The sequence below is a fragment of the Bombus huntii genome, unplaced genomic scaffold (assembly GCF_024542735.1).
Source record: "Bombus huntii isolate Logan2020A unplaced genomic scaffold, iyBomHunt1.1 ctg00000061.1, whole genome shotgun sequence".
Lineage (NCBI taxonomy): Eukaryota > Metazoa > Arthropoda > Insecta > Hymenoptera > Apidae > Bombus > Bombus huntii.
The window spans coordinates 352103-373319 of NW_026099322.1; the positions used below are offsets into that span (position 1 = coordinate 352103).

General features: G+C 35.5%; 1 pseudogene; it reads right to left on the reverse strand.

Annotated features, from left to right (window-relative positions):
* Nucleotides 1-908: 908 nt before the first annotated feature.
* Nucleotides 909-17531, reverse strand: LOC126875995 (organic cation transporter protein-like; annotated as a pseudogene).
* Between the last annotated feature and the right edge of the window lie 3686 nt (nucleotides 17532-21217).

Here is a 21217-nt window from a genome sequence, read left to right on the forward strand (position 1 = left end):
TCTTCTTGTGTTTCGAGTCTCGTGGCAATCCTTTGTTATTCACGGTATTTCACAGTTAAATAAATTCAACTAGAGTATTCCTTCAACGAGAAAAGAAAAAAAAGAGCAAGGAGAAAAAGATATAGATCTTTCTTTTCGATTTTTAAAGCGAAAGATGCATAAATACTATGGTATATTATTTCCTTATATATCGTTTCCTTTAATACGTATATCCAATACTGAATTTAATTGTACATTTACATAAGATACTTGAATCGTTTCTCATTTCCAACACTTTACCGACGTTATAGTACGCGAAATAATTACATCGCAATATGTGAACGCAACGTACTTTAAATGCTGCGTTCTTGATTCTTTAAATTTCTTCACATTTTTATACAGTCATTCCAATTAAAAAAAGATACACTTTATCTTGTGTGCAACAAAGCTACTTCGTCGATGAAGCGTCAATTAATTGCTTAAACGTATACCTTGTGTAATTTGACGATTCTTGTCTCTTTCACTGCAATAATCGATACTTCCTCCTAGTTTCTCTCAATAGCTCTCCAATCTCAATACGTTCGTAATATCTTAACATCTAACATCACACGCATACGTTTAATAACTATATTTACAAAGAATTTGGCAAGTTTCACGCCACTGGCAATTTCATGTCACTGACAAGTTTCATGTCACTGACAAGTTTCATGCCACTGACAAGTTTCATGCCACTGACAAGTTTCATGCCACTGACAAGTTTCATGCCACTGACAAGTTTCATGCCACTGACAAGTTTCATGCCACTGGTAAGTTTCATGCCACTGGTAAGTTTCACCCTACTGGCAAATTTCGCGCCACTGGCAAGTTTCGCGCCACTGGCAAGTTTCGCGCCACTGGCAAGTTTCGCGCCACTGGCAAGTTTCGCGCCACTGGCAAGTTTCGCGCCACTGGCAAGTTTCGCGCCGTCGCCAAATCTAACCGCTATAACCTAGTACAATCCATTTTTTGAACACTGCCAGTAAACGCTGGATTTGAAAGGCCTTTCTTCTTTCTATAAGATTTTTTCAGCATTTTGCTCCTGTCAAATTGAAATAAACGATTATTAGTAAATTTATATTGACATAAGGCGGAGGAAGAATATTATAGAATCTATACTTACGAGGATATACACGGAACCCACCAGAAACTTTGTTCCTTGCCGAAGTCGTTACCCTCCTGTAGGGTTTCTGGTAATTCCTGGTTCAACGTTTCTGGCAAGCCAAGGGTCAGGAAGGCGTGTCCAAAAGACAGCAAACCGAGGGCAACCAGCGGTAAAGATGGATCAATGTCAGCCTAAATTAAATGAAAAATATTCTCCCTTTTATACGCTTCTCTTTATACCTCTTTTAGAAGTAATAGCGATTAATTCCGCTTTCCGCTAATTCCTTAATTTCCCTTCGATTTTCGGGAAATAAATGAATACTTCCATAAGTTCATTTTCGGTAATAACATTACACAAATAATAGTATACTTTGAGGTAAATTTATAATTCAAAACAGAATAACTTACACAATAATCGAGAGTGTCCTCGCAAATATTCCTCTTCGTATTTTCTGTATACTTAATATTCTTTTAAATATTAATAAAGAATATTGGTTGAAGACAGAATTTGAAGAAGTTGTCAGTATACAAAGGATCATTGGTGTTACCTGTATAACGAGATTTTGTAAACATTCGTTTCATTTAGAAACGAAGCTATAGTGTAGTATCGCAAACCTGTAAATAATTACAGACAATAGAAAAGTTACATTTCCTTCGCAAAAAAACGAAACGGAGGAAAATATATCGAAAATCTATCTTGTTTCCGTGATTCGTAAGATCGCAAGAAGAATCCATGGCCGACAAGGAACATAATTTTTCTACAAATTAAACCAACTTAAAAAAACGTATTTCAATAACAGATAATATTAGTCGTAAATTAAAAAAGAGGTTGAGTAATTTTCGGATCGTAGAAATACGATGTCGTTAACAGAAATTTCGATTCACTTATCAGATAAATAACGTAAGGTCCCAAAATGTGGGCGATATAACCGATGATATGGATCAAAGACACGCCCTGAGCTCTCACCACAGTCGGCGGCATTTCCGCTGCATATTGGAAACCAATATTCGCGGCGATATTCACCCCAAGACGCGCTATAATCGCCATGGCAACCATTGTCGAACCTTGAATAAGTTGAGAAATATGTAAATGCCACGATCGCCGCATTCCACGCACGATACATACACCCGATGCGCGCATGGTCCAATTAAAAATTAAATGTCATTCCTGTCGAGTATGTGACGTTGAGAAATAAATGTCAATCGTTAATGGAATAGGATTTAAAGGCGAAAAAGAAAAAGAAAAGAAGAGAAGAAGAATATTTGTATAAAAAAATTTTATAAGATTCGATTATTATTAATACTAAGTAAAATGACCGGATTGTATAATTGTAAATTCTCTATAATACGATTTTAAATAATACGGGTCTATATTATTATGTCGTTCAAGTCTGTTGTCTATAAACGATAAAAGAGAATTCGAAGGAAAGTTTTGTTGCAAGATGAGGAAATAAAAATAGTAAATTGTTTTATAACTACAACGTTCTATTCTAAATACGGATTAAAAAATGTCTATTTTCCACTCCTTAATGTCCTTGAAAACACGGATATCCCCTAACGCTACCGCTTATCTCCTTACTATCTAACAAAAACATTATTCTTGCATCAAGCACGAGCTTTCATTTCTCAATCTCCCAAAGCTTTCACTGGAGAAGCTTCAGAAAAGCGCTTTTTAAAACGACCGTCGATCGATAAAACCGGATTTTTTCTATAAAATTCACCCCCGCTTTCTCACTGCTATTCACACGTTCCTGCTATTTTATTGAATAATATCGATTGACAAGTCATTTATCAAGAAATAAAAAAAAAAAAAGAAAAAATGTTACCAGAAGGGATAGCGATGGCAACGAAGGAGAAAATGCCACAGAGGAACACCGATGCGAAACCCATCCATCGTCTGCCCCATCTGTCAAGGAAAAGGGCGAGTAGAACAGCGGCCGGAAGTTCCGTGAGGGACGCTAAAGAGAACGACGTGAAAACGTCGGGGTCCAGAAGTTTCATGTTCCAAACGTGGCCGTCGAACACCCACACCATCAGCAACCTAGAAAAAAATCAGCCGAGTCATACATAAATCACGCTGGACTTCAAGATCGTTTATTAATCCTTCGCATACTCGTTCCCTCGCGTTTGACGTTTATCGATGCTAATTATATACTTAAGCAGATTCTTAATGACCCACATAAAATGCCCCATATACTCTCTTAATGTTCATTCGAGTAGTTTGTATCTAGTTTATGGTAATTTGTGTCTATTTTAATACTGGTTTTATAAAGACAGGGAAGTAGCGTCGAGGCTGATTGGTAACTTGGTTGAATTAACGGTATAATATAATTGGAATATCGTGAGGCTGAGAGTTAAGAACATATTCTTAGTTAATTTTATTTTAGGAAATGCAGGAAGATTCAGAATTATCATAGTATTAAAAACAAAGAAAATATAAGAAACGTAAAGGAAGTATAAAATTGAATACCTTTCCTATCTACAGGGTGGTTGGTAACTGGTGATACAAGCGGAAAGCGGGTGTCGTACGCGAAAAAAGAAGTCGAAAATATATGTCGGGTTATGGTTAGAATTTTGTAACAACTCTTCACGTGAATTAGCCATTGTTTCACAAAGCCGAGATTATATTTACACGTATATACAGGACTATCACAAAGCTTAACAAATAATAAGTCTAATGAATAATAAGTTTAACGAATGATAAAATTAGTGAATAATAAATTGTATGAATAACAAGTTTAATGAACACTATTAACAATGTCTTTGGGTTCAAACGAATCCACAGTCAACGGGATAACTCTTCACTAAACGTAAACTAATCTTAGGCGCAAAATACGATTGTTGAAAATGCTCGATGTATCACTCTCCAAAGCAATCACACGAATGCCAGCCTCGTGGAATTTTTCTCGCTGTACGATTGCATTTGTTTTCTATACCCGTTTGGAAGCATCGAGAAGGTTCCAAACGCCGTTGTTAGGCAGTTTCTGCCTGAAGTTTGATTATTAATACAACGTATGTCCTATTGTATCGACACCTCCGAGGCAACATCACACGTGGCTAGGCCCGACATATAGAATAGAATTTTTTTTTAATTTTTCCGAGCGAAAATTCAAAGTCGATTTTCTCGAAAACAAAACCTCAAACGAAAAATTTTTATTCTATATCTTCGACTTCTTTTTTCGCGTAGAATCACCCCCTTTCCGCTTGTACCATCAGTTACCAACCACCCTGTATATCTTTTCGTATATGATTGTAAATTTCTCTGGTGTCTTAGTTTTTTCTAAAATAATATTGTAATCATTGCTGAGAATTTACAAGTAAAAAGTTCTAGCTGTGTAGTTTGTTCGATTGATGTTGGAAAGGTTAACTTACCAATAAATGATGAGCATGATAATGATACGACCAAGTCGTGGCAGCTTGAAGAGATGTAGGACAGTGTATTGATTATGCGATTGATCCTTCTCATTCATCGCCTTGCAACTTTTCTCAAATTCGTCGAATATTTCTTGCTTCACCTCTTTACCGTTCACTTTAGCGAAGTTTTTCAGCATCTCGATCGCTTTGTCCACCCTGCCACTGGTTATGTACCAACTACGGAAGTATATGAAATACGCAAACGTTATAAAAGCCTGTAAGAAATTTTCAAAATCATCACTTTCACCAACCTTTTGTATCGACAAACTTTTTGTGCAAATTTGAATAGAGCTGTCTAGTTACGCATCAATCATTTATTTTGCACAGCTAAAAATGTGATGGCTTATCGAGAGAAAGATGTTGACCTTGAGATGTTTTATTTACGAGACAGAGGAATCGATGTAATAACCGATCCCAAGATAGTATGTATTGCTGGATAAAATATTACCCAATTTAATTCAGCTATAATTTTGGAATTTTTATGGTCCGGTCTCAAAGGACTTTTGATGTTTTAAGAGAAACTTTAACGTAAAAGAAATTTCTTATATTTCTTTGAGGATTATTTTTAAAGAATTTTCCGATGATACGAAGATACAAAAATAATCCAAAGGACGAGGTAAGATTAAATGTCTACTATACTATCGTATACTAATTTACTTACGAAATTTCTTTGTATTATATTTTTATAATGAAAAAGAAATTGGAATTAAACTACCGTGCACTTTCAGGAACAATCCATGGTCCTACAAACGCAACCACCATAGGACACGCGGTGACCATGCTGAGAATCCTCCAATTTGAGATCCAATATGCGATCCAAGGCAGAAGACTCGAGGCTGCCGCGAAATAAAGTCCAAACGACATGTTCGCTACCAGAGTTCGATATTTCGGACCGACATATTCGATCACTGAAAGAATAATTCGTGATATCGTTATTGTATTACATCGTTATAGAAATCTTCCCAAATGTTTCGTCAATTTCGTTTCTTCATTTGATATAATAATATTGTTTCCTTATTTCCTTTAGGTTTGTCCTTTCTTCGTTTTTTACCAATCTAATTTCAAATATTCAGACTTATTTGTAGATTTTATAAATCATTAACATCGACAATGTAAGATCGTTTTGAATTAAAAAGAATTTTAAAAGGAACACTGCTTTCATCTCAATATCGAACGGAGAGTGCCTCAGTAATCGTGGTATAACCGAAGATTATTCTCCATAGGGAAATAGGTCACTCGAAAGATACAATTTCATACCAGAAAAGTATACAGAATTAAGTATCCTGTCGTTTAAAATAAAATATCTTAAAGTATCCCTAGACACATGTAATTTTAATACCAAACTAGATATACAATTACACAACAAATTTCAAATTACGAGATATAATTCCAAAATATAAAGTTTCAGTAAAATCATTTACCATTAAATATCTTAAAATTGATATCGTAAAATTCGAATAAAAATTTGACTTAAGAAAAAACAAACCGACATAGGGCAATAAACATTTATTCAAACACGTCATAAATAGTTAATCGTTACGTAAAACGGGACCGATACCGGTGCCTCATTATTAGGTCATAAATTATAGTTTTCCTATTCTCAACAGCTTTTTCTCTCTTATAATTTTCTCGATGACTCACCGATAATGAAAAGCACGTTGAAGCAGTTATCGAACGAGGTACCGACGACTAATCTCGCCAGACAGAAGCTCCAGAAGCTGTTGCAAAACGCAGTGCCGACAGACGCGATGAAACCAACCGCGTTACACGCAACCAACGCCGGAATTCTGCCACAATGGTCGGCTATGTAACCGAATATTAAGCCTCCAAGAATGCTGCCGACGAAGAAGGCCGATTGTGCTGCTGAGCCGAGGAATGCGTGGTCGCATACCCATTCCAGCTGAAACAGAAAAGGGGGATGCTTTATGATTGCGGCTAGTTATGAAAAAACACCGCGTGGTTGGAAAATCGATAGAAGGTGAAGAGAATAAGGAAGACGACGAAAGGACGAGTAATAAATTCCGTAGTTTTTTAATATCATCAGAATTGAGAACCTGAGTCGTAGGTTAGTTAATTGTAGTCTTTTGGTAATATTTTTAGTAATAAAATAGTAGAGGTTGTTTGCATAATTCTTGGATATGATTAGAGAATTTGTCATAGGAAGGAATATAAATTTGTTAAGTAGAAGATAGTATCTCCCGATTTAAGCAGGACTTTTTAGTAATAAAATAGCAGAAATAGAAATTAGAAATAATAATAATAACAATAAATATTCGATAAAAATTTCTTGAGTCGTAAGAAGTTACCAAATGCGTATTTATACGTTCAATTCGAAATATCTGTCTATTGTACAGTTGTAACTTTCACTTTCCGATTTATGCGATATTATATAAACGGATTCATGTTCGTGATTTAATACGCCGAGACGTACAAATAATTAAGGATGACAAGGTTAATTTTATGTTCCGCTATAAACGAGCTCTGTTAAGATGCAAACAGCATAACAAGTAATTACACCTACGTCTAAGTTCGTGCAACCAACAAGGACTTCTTTTATAATGACTGCATTATATGCTATCGTCAGCAGCTTTACGAAAGACCGTAAATATTTATAGAACGACGGCATGGTTTTATTGGCCAGGATGGGTCTGCCTCTCTGATACCACTCTCCAATATGTCGGTATAGTTCACATTGTACATGTTACATCGCGAAAACGAAGTCGCACCTTCCGCCAGCAATTCCTCACTCGACGCTGGAGGGATCGATAGTGCAATCCTACATAAAACAAGAATACGTTACATTAACGGTGATGAAATTTGCAAGAAGTATTTTTAAGAATACTAATTTTCGTTTGATTTTCTTATCTTTTTTTAAATAACCAAGGAAAAATGACAGCAAATGGTAGAGAGAGGGAGAGAAATGGGAAAAATAAGATGAAAATTCTACTCAAAAGTGCATAGTTTTTAATCCTAATCTTAAATTAGTCCAATTCCTTGAAACTTAATTCGAATCCTGTTTAAATAAAAAAAGTGACAAAAGTAATATACATAACAATATAAAAATCTATAATAATTTCTCTAATAAAGAATAACGACGATATCAGTAACAGTAATAACACATTATCTTTAATAGTGTTTACATTTCTGCATTTTAAAATTTTCTGTAAAAGTAAAATTCGCATAAAAATCCGCGGCCTACTTATTATTTATAAATCTGCTGTTTCAAAAAAAAAAAAAAAAAAATCAAAAATGGGAAAAGTGAAAGAATAAAGTAACAGGAAAACAAAAGCACAAAATACAAAAGAGGAAAAGAGACAATGACCGTAAAAATAGGAACAAAGGCAAGAGCTGGAAGGACGATCGTCCCGTATCTATTGCACTCCGAGGCATTCGAATTGTGTTGGGATTTAATTACCGATCGCTGCACGTATCGGTGAGTCTATTTCCAGACAAATAAACGGTACGCGGGGAGATTCGAGAAATTGTGCGAAACGAACGATTTTCCTCGTTGACGGATCGTAGAAAACCAGATCTCGCATGCGTCGTCAAGAATGGTAACACGATTCGTTGGAATCGTGCCATCCAGACATCCTATCCTTTCGCCGGTAATTCCTTACGTTCTTGAAATAGAACACGTGAAAAAGACGTTGATAATAGTATAACTATGGAATCGCGATTTCCAACTATTTTTATCTCGTCGCAAACTGGTTACAGGTATTGTTACGTCGCGTAACATTCTACCTAGCCGAGGCCACACACCGCAGGCAATATGGCAACCAGATGTCTTCGGATACTCGCAGCGTATCCTCCATAGTTTCAAGGACCTTCCATAAATTTCATAGATTTCCTAGAAAAGGTCCTTCAAACGAAACAAACATCTGTTTCCGAGGAATTTCTAGAGACTATTGTCTACCACGGCTTAACAAGGGAAAGTTAGTTTTTCTCACGTACGCTGCAACTTTCCTCCCACTAACCACTTTCTCTCGAGGGCGGTTAAGACCCTTCGTCTAACCAATTAACGACGAAGCCTACTCCCTCACTCTCCTAACTCAAATCGTCACGAACAAATCCGATGGTCCCGTGCGCTAGACACACCCATCCTTAGCGTTCCTCCGACACATCATCGTCTCCCAAGACAGTACTGATTTTACATCCTTCGAACGGTCAACACCCGCAGATCAGTCACTCACTCATCTCGTACACACTCACCAGCGTAACTGCCTTTGTTATAAGTTGTTGGAATAAACGGTGAAATATAACTTACTACTGTGTCATATTCATTCAAACACCTCTGTTATCCTAACCGAAACAGGGGAACGACTACTTCGCGGCGTCGATTCACCGAATCGTAGCGAGAATTTACGCCTCTCGCTGACGCGTTTTCTTCGCGACCGCGTCTCTCCGCGAACGGTCGTAACAGGTATCTCCCCCACTCCCATACGACACGATATTTACATATGCATTTACATATACAACGCAATACCTGGGTTTTCCTGATTCAATAAACACAGTTGTTTCGTGCAAGTTATCAGATATTATATTGTGGTTTTAAAGAAACAAATTGTCGCAATGCGATACGTTATCACAGCTGAGAAAATGGAAATCTCCGTGCAAGTGGAAGATTCTGTCGTCGAGAATATTTATTGCGACCTGCATGGAAAACAAACAGGCTTTCGAGAAGCCTGGTTTAAACTACGTGCACGTGACTTGAACAGATATGTACATGTTGGAATACAACGATATCAGTCGCATGCGGATAGAGTGTTTGATCGTACAGATTCTTCCATTCGTTGCCAGCGCCATCCCCACCAGCGTGCGTTCGTGAGATGCACCACGGCAGTTGGCACGTGCATGCTTTTTCAAAAAGACGCCGGAAGAAGCGTGAGGATATGAATGGAACATTCTAGACGGGCACGTCGAGAAGCTACTAGAAGGTTCTGTGCCACATGTGACGCCACACAGACACCCACACAGGTCACACTCATTACTGCATAGAGAGTGGGGCTCTAAACCTTTTCAAGGGCCATGGGTCACTAAGCCAGTCTGTGAATAACTAGCCAACTGTCTACATTCCAGAACGCACATTTATAACTCTCGAAATAATTGTTTAATAAATATCACATTGTATTATTTCAACATAAACATTGTGTCTTCCACAGAATATTAATCCTAATTCCAAGATTAAATTCTAACAGTACATATGCATATAAATTGTCTCCTATAGAAGGTGGTTAATTCTAGACATCGAAAGGAACGTCTTTAATGAAAACATGTATTGATTTGTTATACGATCAACATGATTATTGACCATTTCGATCTGCCGGAGCTGAAAATGTCTATCGCGTAACAGGGTAAATTCGAACATAAAGAAACTATGTAGGATCGTTCGTTACGTATAACTCAATAATTCAAATAAGACAAATTGCACATAAAGTGTCACTTACTTTTGTTTGTCTGTGAGGTTCCATCGTTCGAGTTCCGGAACGGTACACCAGTGTTCAGCTGGCAATAGCGTGATGAAGAACTGCGTGAAGTAGAGGAACGCGTAGACGAAGGTGAAGGAGCATGATGAAAAGGAACCATTGGTAGCGGCTGGCCTCGCCAACGTACGGTAGTATGTCGTCGAAGGTTTCGATCTTCGGACGTTCGCCCTCCTCGGCTTTTACGGACTCCGTCATGACTGTCATTATCTCGATATCTGCGAATCAATGATCCTCGATCACCTACTTAACTCGAATTACACGTTACGAGGAAACTAAGTTCAAGGTGAATGGGGTATTATTAGGTCGTCGAATAAATTCGTGTTGCAATGCGTTCATACCTTTTTATGTGTTTTACGAATACAGATCGATAAACGATCAAGGTGATCGATCTTATGATATACAGTGGCTCACGGAAGTACTCGAACACTTTCATATCACGAAACGTTCTATAATTTCGTTAGCACTCTAACGAGATACGATTATCGAGATTATAATAGTAAAATTTGGAATCAATCTGAGATTGTATATTGAAGATATATATACATGAGACAATGTATATATATTTCGCAAATATATATGTTAAATGAAAAATTAATATGTATATAACACATGATGATGATTTTACTACGTACATCGTGGCTTATTATTCTTATTAATTTAGCGAATAATTGACTGCTCAAATACTCTGGTAATTTTTATATATAAAATAACAATAATATATGTTTCCAATAAATATATGAAATTTCTATATACACGTTTAGATCTGTTTCAAATTTTCTCAATGTAATTACGACGATCGTGTCTCACTTCAGTGTCAATGAAATCTCAAAGTGTCTCGTATAAAAATCACCAAAGGTTTGTTTAAGTGCCCGAGTACTTTCACGTGAGCGACTGTTGTTTTAGTAGCAAGTTCTCTTATGTCTATCTCTTCGTTACATTTAGCCGGATAATTTCTCATGTTTATCAACGTGTTATGATCTTTCTCTTATTAAGCGGAGGAATCTCTTCTTCGCTAAATTTTCTTAAACGGGTTCAAGGTGAGGTGAACCACATTGTTGAAATCAAGATGAAGAAGATGAAATCTAAAGTCGAGATGAAAGGAAGTAGATGTTTGTATTGTCTAGATATATTGCCATGCTACTTTTTGACACGATATAATCTTAGGTAAAGGCTAATTCAAGGTGATACAGAGTGTACTGGAAAAAGTGATTTGAATTTGCTAGAGAGGAAGAGAAAAGGAAAGATCCTTGAACATTTTTGCAAGGTTATTGCAAAATGGAGGATACTATCGAAGGCTTATTGCTGTCACTTGTACGTTCTAACTGGAGTGTCCTTTAAATAATTTGCTTCTTATTAGATCCTTTTTGCAAATAGGAAGATAATATTTTTGGGACGTGAGGATTGTTAAATAAAAATGTAATGTAATCAGATGTAAATTGTCATTGGAATAGAAGAGTTTGTTTAGAAGAAATGATCATGAAATACACAAAATGTATCGTGCGTAATGTGTAAATAATAATTAATTCTAAAGACAATTAATAAAAATTTTAAATAATAGAGCACCATACCTCCAGTTCCTGCTTATTTTGACACTGTGCAGAATGTCACACGATTGTTGCCTTTTTTTTTTAAAGATTATTCAGTTAAGAAGCAAGCACCAATAAAAAAGCAATTATAGTTAATTATTAAAAAATCCAAGTAGGTATTACATAAATAAAATTATCAAGGAAGATATTTATCGTAAAGATTGTGTGCTTATGAAAGAAGTAAACGAAATTATTGTAGCGCCATAGTAATTTGTATGAATCTTTGAATCTTGTTTAAATAAAATTTTCGATAAAAATTTGATTCTATCAGTGAACGATTACTACAGTTAATTACTGGATAATTAAAACAAGTAAGTAAAATTATTGTTACAATAATCCCGACAAATTCGTGATATTATTCAACTAGAATCGTTAAGAAAAAATTCGACACCGTTAGCGAACGCCATTTTACTTTTACTTCACGAAGGCCAACGTTATAAACGTTGAATCAAGAGCAATCATTTTCAATATAAAATATACGCGCGAAAGCTTTTGCTCCCTTTGATAATTGAATCCTTAATTTGCCGCCAATTAAACTCTTTCCCAACCACCTTCGTCTTCTAAGAAACCTTTTATACCCCAAAGAGAAATCCCCTTTTGCACAAACTCGCTTTTTTTCAACCATCGTACAACACGATATGATATTTACACCGTGCAATTTACACGATTCAGATCTCAATCTTGCAAATCATTTCGAAAATAGATCGATGATTAAATCGATTATAAAATCGTCCCTGCAAGTTTTAATTGATTAATTATTTCTTTATTTGATGAAATATTATTTATTATTTAAATATCGTTAATTTACTGGCGTTCAATGAAATTTCTCGTAGAATTAAGTTCGTTTAAAATATTATTAATTTAATGACATTTTTTGTAAGATAATTGCGGTTAGATTTGATCTTTCACGAAATCTACGAGATGATCGCGTTCGATTAATCACCGATGTAGCGCATATGTAAAACATTTAAAACAGTCCATACATAGATGTTTCATAAGTGTAGATGATTATTTATTACGGTTCTGTGTAATTAATGTTCGTTGCGATTACCACGAACTTAGATAAAAAAAAGAGTATTAATGACGAGAGAACCGGAAGTGACCAGTCCGTGACATAACTGTTATTTTCTAGGGGCTTGGTAACATTTGCATAAATTATTTCGCGTATACTGTAACGCACTTTACGTTACAACGGTATGCCGATGGACACGAGAAAAGAATTTTTCTGCCACAAATTGAATGGCATTTTTGGCGATAATGATTGTGTGGAATGATGAATGCTTTAATTGAGATTCTAATCGAGATTCAAGTGATATATGAAGTTTGTACTTTCCAATAGGATACATTGAGAAAAATGTCTTCGAAAGAGAATATGCTATTTTTGAATACACCATTTTTTAATAAGTCTAACAAATTCTGGATCTTTTAATTCACAAGGTTGCAAATCTCCAAATTGTTCAGTCTGAATTTTCGAATCTTCTAATCTCACGATCTTCGAATTTTCTAATCTTCGAATCATTAAAAATCCTAATTTTCATAGAATTTTCAAGGAAGCTATAAAATAAAAATATAAAATATAAAATAAGAAAATTTGAAAAAGATACATAATGCGTTCGATCCAACACCATTTGCTCATAGTAAAAAAAAAAAAAAAAAGATAAAAGAAATTGTATGCAAAATAGGTAAACGTATTATAGTAAGTATTAGTCAATTATAGCAGATTGCTATCATTAATCAGTAATTATCCGAGTCGTAGCTGCATCTGTATATACATGAAGTATACAACACTAAAAATACATTTTCCTTAACAAAAATACTGAATAAACACATTCCTACGTAGCAACTAGTCAGCTGTGATAAATTGCTCGCTTTGAACAACGATCGACTAAGTTAGCATTGATTTCCGGATTGTGCGTAAAGCGTGCAATAAAACGAACACGTGTTTATCCCTAACGTTAAGCCAGGACCACCTAAATTAATACGAATTTTCCCATCAGGTACCGTCCTTATTCTGACAAAAAAATGCAAGCGATATTTGTGCATGTAAATAATTTGTCTGTGTGTATATATAATAACTTATATGAAACAAGTATTGCGATATTTCTCGTACATTGCTAGATATAATGATTTTAAATAATTCTGGCTCAAAAATTCGATTAAGAATTACATTGCAATTTCTAGAAAATTGTTACAACATTAAAAAAGCGAGATCCCTTAGAATATGGTATATCAAAAAAATCTTACAACCAATAATTTTACGATTAAAAAATGTAAGAAACCTCCCCAAAGTAATCGATCCGTGAAATTAATGAGAAACGTATGCTCCAGCAAAAGCTACGCGCGAATATTGAACACAGCTTCAAAACCGACCTTTTCCGATTGAAAACGCATAGCAGAGTAGCAATAACTCGTCCACCGACGCACCAATGAAAATGGAGGCTCGTAACGATCGTCATAACTCGAGTGACTTAACGATCTCAGGACGATCGTTATCGACCGATCGCTTCCGTTCCGGCCTGGACGTTTAACAACGAGGACAAGCGTGTGTCAAACGTTCTCGGTAACCGGTTACACAAAAGTGCGCACCTTGAACAACTATTACATCCCAGAACTAATTAATAAGAGCGATCATGGCTAGCATGGATACATATAGTTTGCATACGTGATTTTTCCCTGCGGGGCTAGTTTTCTCGCCTTCGAATCGATCAGGGAAGGCGATCGTGATCGCGATCGAGCCATTGAAATTCATTCGATGCACACGAGATACAGCATAGCGTTTTGATCTCGCGGAACTCGCACAAACTACAAAGCCAAACTTACAGACTCGTAACAATACAAAGTGGAACGATCGTTTGGTTTCACTTCCAACCGTAAGTCTTCCTATTGATTGGTGTTCTTCTTGGTCGTAAGGGAAAACGAAGAAAAGAAAGGAAAGAAATCTGTTATTAATATTGGAATACCATCGTTTTCGAGGAATTATCGTTCTATTTATTTATTTATAATGGCGTTATCGAGTTAATTGTTTCTTAATATGATACATTAAAACACTTATTGTAGTCGATAGAAACAGAAATTTTGTTTAAGATTGCAATCCCAATTATCTGATTTTCCTGACGGACAATTTATATGGATCGATTGGAATTCATATAACAAGAGTTCACCAATTTTCTTCGCTACTCATCATTTTTCGTTCGCGTGATACGAGCTCACGTTCAAGTGTGTGCTTCAAATCGGTAAAAGTTCGATTAATTAATCGAGTTCTACCATATTTAACGCGAATAAGCTTTTGCATAATAAGCAACGAATGAAATAAAAATTTGTTGTAATACACAATGAGTAAGTTAGATTAATTATCGCTTTATATGATAAAAGTCCATGGTCCAGCGACAACATTGGAATTATTTTTTTCTTATTCATCTTGGAATTTATGATTGTTTACGGCGTTCTTTTTTGCGACAAATTGAGCTTATGGAAGTAATTTCTCTTCTAGAAAAATTGAACGCTAACGCCGTGTGCCAAGATAATGTGCAAGAACTAGTGTACAAAGAGTTAATCATTTTGGCTTCTGAAAGACTATATGAGTCACGGTTGTCCTATTCTTGTTGCTTAATTGCAGTGTTTGACCACCTGTTCTAGAATAGTGAGTTTACCTCTCACTGATCAGCATCGATTGGTATTTTGTAGTACAGTGCTTTGTTAGTCGATCGTGGCATTTAAACATACCAAGTTCATGGAGAAGAAGGCAGTTTTCTAAGTTTACGTTCTTTAGAAAAACATAATTTTATCATTAAAACGTCCGACCTTTTGATACCCATCTAAATATGTTATACATAGTCTCGATAAATATCACGATAATGGATAAGTATATATAGTCGCGTTTCTGTTCCAATAAAAGTGAACACTGATGCTATCGAAAACACTTGTATATTTTTAGAAATTCCAAAAACAACAAATCCGATGTCAGTGATTTTGTCTGATTTGCTAGTTTCTAGCGTTAAGATTGAATACACAGCTGGCAAATTTTCTATTTCAAAGATCTATTTAACTTTGTGATTAAACAGCTTTCTACAAAGTTTTGCGGATTTGTTAGTTATCTTCGAAAGAATAAGCAAGCTTTAAAGGACTTTGATCTAGTAAGTTTATTCCTCTTCAACCTTATACTTAATCATAAAGTAACGCTATAATTAGAAAATCAACATAAATGGATTTCTTCTGTCTAACCTTCTTTAAAATAATTAGCTGTTAAATGAGCCAGAGTTCTAGGAAATCTCTGATGCTGTTGATCTTCAACGAGATACAGATATCTGACAGATACTATCAAAATTCTATAGACGTCTATCCTTCAACTCTCAGCATACCAATGTTTATGCCATCATCGACGTTCCTTCACAAAGGGTCCTTAAAGAACTTTATGATTCTGTTACTCCTAAGTTACTTTGTACTGTTATATTTTTGTCATAATAGTGCCTACTAGAAATGTTTACCTAGTATATAAGTTTCACTATTATTACCATTCTATCGTATGTTGTACTCGGAGTTAGTCACAGTTTCTCACAAACGTCTAACTTACTCTTAGTTATTCTGGCACAGACGCTGTGTTTCACTTACTGAAAAAATAAACAAAAAAAGCAAAATGATGTACGTAATATACTAAAACATTCTAAGATACCGTGGTAATTTTTCTATTTCTTGTGTAAATCATTTCATTATAGCAGTGTTATAGCAGTCATTGGCTCGGATTTTAATTAAATTGGTCGTGAAAGTGAGAAGAAGTAAAGAGACCGAGTAATCACGAAGAAAAGGTATGTATGTAACTTGATCGAAGCAAATACCAAACTTTTAGTTGTTATCTTCAACGATGGAAATTTGGTCATCTAAGTAGGTTATCGACGCAAGTGTTAATGAGAGATAAAACACGATTGGAGCAATGAAAGAACTTCATTTTCTTCCTTCTTCGCAAAATAGCAAATATACAGTAGCTCACATGAAAATATCTGAATATTTGTGCAAACATTTTGTAAATATATCATGTGTATTATGTTCGCGATCAATGAATATCGCAGTAGCTCCTATATGAGTTTTCAGATTGACTAAAAATTTGACTGACCTACAATAGTCATGTCTCATTCCGATACTAAAGAAATTTTTAAATATTTTATGTAACGCATACAATAAAGATACGTAAGTTATCTATGCTAAATGCTGAAATACTTATAGAAGTCCTTTATGGATATAGTAGATATTATAATATGTGTGTTAGGCGAAACATTTTGAAGTTTAATTATCACCGTAATGAGACACGGCTAAGATAACACAGGTACGGTTATATCGAACAAGTTTTTCCCGATATACTTCATAATGTTCCGTGTAACAGATAACATACATTATACACCAAAGCCTTTTACGACCAGCGTTCAAATACTTTCACGACGAACCACTGTACCAAAATTCAAGTCTCACGCGACACATCGATACGAATGATCGGTGCAAACAAACGTTTACCTTTTCCACGATCGTCCGAGAGCAACGCGAAACTTCACTAGGCGTATCACAAATCTCGTCGTGGTTTTGTTTCTAAAACGAGAAACTCTCTGCAGAAGTCACAGAAATAAAATGAAATCTAGCTTCTTCACTTTTGTCCGACTCGATAAGTCGATTTCGAACAAACTTTACTCTTTTCTTCTTCTTCTTCTTCTTCTTCCGGATGTCTTTTCACTGTTTCAACAGGATAAAACGGAAATGGGAAAAATAACAAAAGAAATCGCGGATCGCAACGACTCTCGTGATCCTGTGATCCAAGTCCAGGTCACGTGCTCGATCTCGATCGTCACAATGATCTTGGGTGCACGGATCCTCGATTTTTCGGACGCCGCGCTACATCGTCGTTTAAAAGGGGGCACGCACCGACTGTTCGCCGCGTGGACAATTAGCGGGGCTTTATAGCGCGTGCAAACGAAAGCGGAGCCCCACCAGCGTCGTGTGTGCGGCTATTGGACGATGACTTTGGTCCCCGTGGATCGTCCTGTCGACAGCAACGCCGAAGTCGAAGACGTCACTGGAGAACTGCGGGGATTTTACGATTCCAAAGAGCCGCTTCTCCTGTTGCACCGCGACCGTTGGGTTTTCTCGTGACTCGTTTGCACGCTTTTTTCCCTTCTCGCTCTTCTCACTACCACCGCAATCTTCTTTCTCTCTCGTCGCTTTGTCGCGACACGTATACGCGACCGGAAAGCGAGAAACATAAACTGGTGACGCGCAGGTGAGTGTACCTTCCGAGAACGTTGCGACGTTGTTGCATGGTTTGATATGTTTCCTCAAACTGTGTTTGGTTAACTAACTTAATTCGCCTGTTGGTGACTCATGGAAATTTGAGTGATATTACGAGGTGAAGTTGCGGAGTATTTGGAGTGAGAATTTGTGAATTTCCTGTGTTTCACCATGTTACGTATGGTAATTTACAGTGTTGTTTGTATAGTATAGTACAGATTGGAAGAGATACAATAATAAGCAGACAGCTAGGCTGGTTAATTGATCAGGAATATTAATTGAGTATGAATTGTTTAGCAAGAAAGAGAAAAAGGTATAATTCTAAGTTGCTTTGCTGCGTACATTGGGATTTATGATATACGAAAGATCGATTTCTTTCAGGTAGGAAAGAATGATTATAAAATAGAAATTATTACGTAATTTTTAGTATCGCAGGTTTACCGTGGTATTGAATTCGGCTAATGATATGTGAACTGGAAAAACAATGATCATGTGAATCAAACGTTGATTATCCATCCGTCGAAGCGTTAGTCAGATATCGTGTAACTGATAGTTCCTTGAGTGGTTTCAAAGTCGAACGATGAAACAATTTGAAATAATCGTTCCATTATCGACGAAATGAACGAATTTATCTAATGGGGCTCGTTAATTTATTCGACTTTTAATATTAATTACTAATTGTTATAGAAATTGATTTAACAAATTTGATATAAATTGATTTACCATTAATTAATCGATGGTAGAAAAGAAACGTTGGAAAATGAGTAACATGTAGCTTTAGTTTTACAGATTTTACAAAATCAATGTTACTATTTAAGAAAAAATGAATTTGATGGGGTAAAAGCTATATGGAAATATACTAACGACTTAACGAATTTAAATTTAAAGGACTTTAGAAACAAAGAAACAGAGACAAACTTTAGTTCTCGATGATACTTGACACGTGAATTGATTAACAGCTTGTCTTGCGTGATTAAATTTAATAGGATTAATTGAAAAGTATATCGTATACCGTGTGTGAATCATGATAAAGTTGGTTTCATCGTAATTCACACGGTACTCGCAATGATCATTCAATCGGCAATTTTATTGTTCCAACATCACATCATTTACTTATCTTCGACTTGTACAATTCTCTGTGTTTTACGCAATTCTCTTTTTTATCCATCATTTTCTCGCATAGCACTCGAGTAAAAGCGAATCAACCGTTCAGTGAACCATACTTTGTTTCACTATGTTTCTTCACATGGTAAATGTTTTTTGATATCTTTTTCAAATTAAAATTCTACGGTTCTTCGGTTTGTTACATTGTGAACGAAAAAATCAACAGATATATAGAAAAATATCGAGGTTAATCGCATCGACATTTTCAAATTTTTTAACACTCAATTTTAACTTTCTAATAATAACTTTCAAATTTTCAAATTGTCGAACTTCTAAATTTCCGAATTTCCAAATATTCCAGTTTCGATGCGCTCGAAGTTCTAAATATCCTAATTTTGAAATATTTTCAAATCGTCCAAGTTCCAAATTTCCAAACTTCGATATCGCCGGAGTTCTAATTTTTTGACCTTCTATGTTTACCCGAGAGATAAAAAAATTATGATCGGATAGTGTCGATTATGCCAATCGAGGATTACAAATTTTCTATTCGTGCGACCTTCGACACCGAAAATAAATGAGCGCGATATTTTCCGTTTTTATCTTCCTCGAGCCGCAGTTAATTAAATCAATTGTCACGAAAGAACACGGTAGTTTTTCTGATTCCCGAAACAAAATAGCCCCATTGATAGCTTCAGGAAAATTCGCTGAGTAATGAAATCTACTCGCGAAACACGGAGACGCAGGGACTTAACCGTCAAAGATATTTGCTTCAGAAACCCGATACCCTTGAAAAAGAAAAAAAAGAAGAGAATTACATGTTATATACGCGAGATGCAAGATCGCTCTTACGATCTTTCTTACGCAACGGAACAGTTTGAAAACGAAGTTTGAATTTCGCGCGTATTCCAGTAAAGGGTTCCTCCTTGAAAATTCGCCAATAGAAATCGAACGTGAAAGATTTCGTGAACGCGAAAAGCTATTCGAATTATTCGTCGTTTTAATTCTCGAAATTCGTTGATAAATATTAATTATATTTTATCGCAGTGGAGGATAGATTTCGTAATAGACGCGTGAAGAAAGACGTTTTATCGATATTTATAAGAATTATAAGTCATCGTCTTGCGTTGATCTAAGAGGAAATCTAAAACAGAGGTATCTTCCTGCGAGCGGTTTGAACAACGTTCATAAAACGTTCTTTTTCGTTGGTTACAACGATCTTCTGCAAATTCGAAGATTGTCTCGGTTGCTGCAGTATATGTTGTTTCTAAGATTTGTCGATAAAAGCGCTAAATCATCGGGATTACTTATAAGTAATATACCTGTATCATTCCGTTTGATAGGTCTGTTCAACGTGTGTCGCGAGATGTTATTATTACCATAAACAGATAACGATTTTTGCTGATATTTTTTCAAAATTACGTCATCTTGTAGAGCATAGAAGATTGGAACAATCGGTATATCACGCTGATTGATCTTGTCATTTTTGTTCGTCTGTATCATAAATTAACGTTAGAAGGCATATAGTATCTTTTTTCTTTCGCCTTTTTTTTCTTTTTCTTTTTTTTTTTTTTTTAGGAAGGAGGTTTCTCTTTTCTGTTGCAGGATAGTGCATAATTAATACTTTTAATAAATCCATTTTTATGCATACAATAGCTTTTGCCTGACTTTATAAAGACGTTATGAAAGTACGCACTGTGATTTTCACAGAAGACAATAACGTTCCTTTAATTACTCGATCGACAAGGTGATTATTAGCATATTGTTATTCAGGGTCGTCAATTCTACGTTGCGAATATATAGGTATTTCTGATATCAATTACTCGTTATACTCGTTATGATTTGTATCCAATTTTCGTTTCATTATTTCCTCGTTATGTACAGTTTGTTTATAATTACTATGCATATCTACAGATTATCTTCTGTAATTGCTTGATATTGATTTCAAATTTTTATCGAAGTACAGTCATTCTTTATTTAATTTTGTAAATATTTATTATTTTGTAAATAAATAATTATTTTGTAAATATTTTAATCCAACTCGGAAGAAAAATATTCTGTTCTGATGCTGCACGATGAATAAATTATTTCAGCAACTCTAGTGCGTTTTGTTATTTAACAAAATCCAAAAGGTGCATCACGGAAAGATACATCGTCGTTGATCGTTCTTATAAAATTTGCGTGCATGATAGCACCGATAACGTTGCGACATGACAACGCAACATGCCCGGGGATTCGTCTACATGT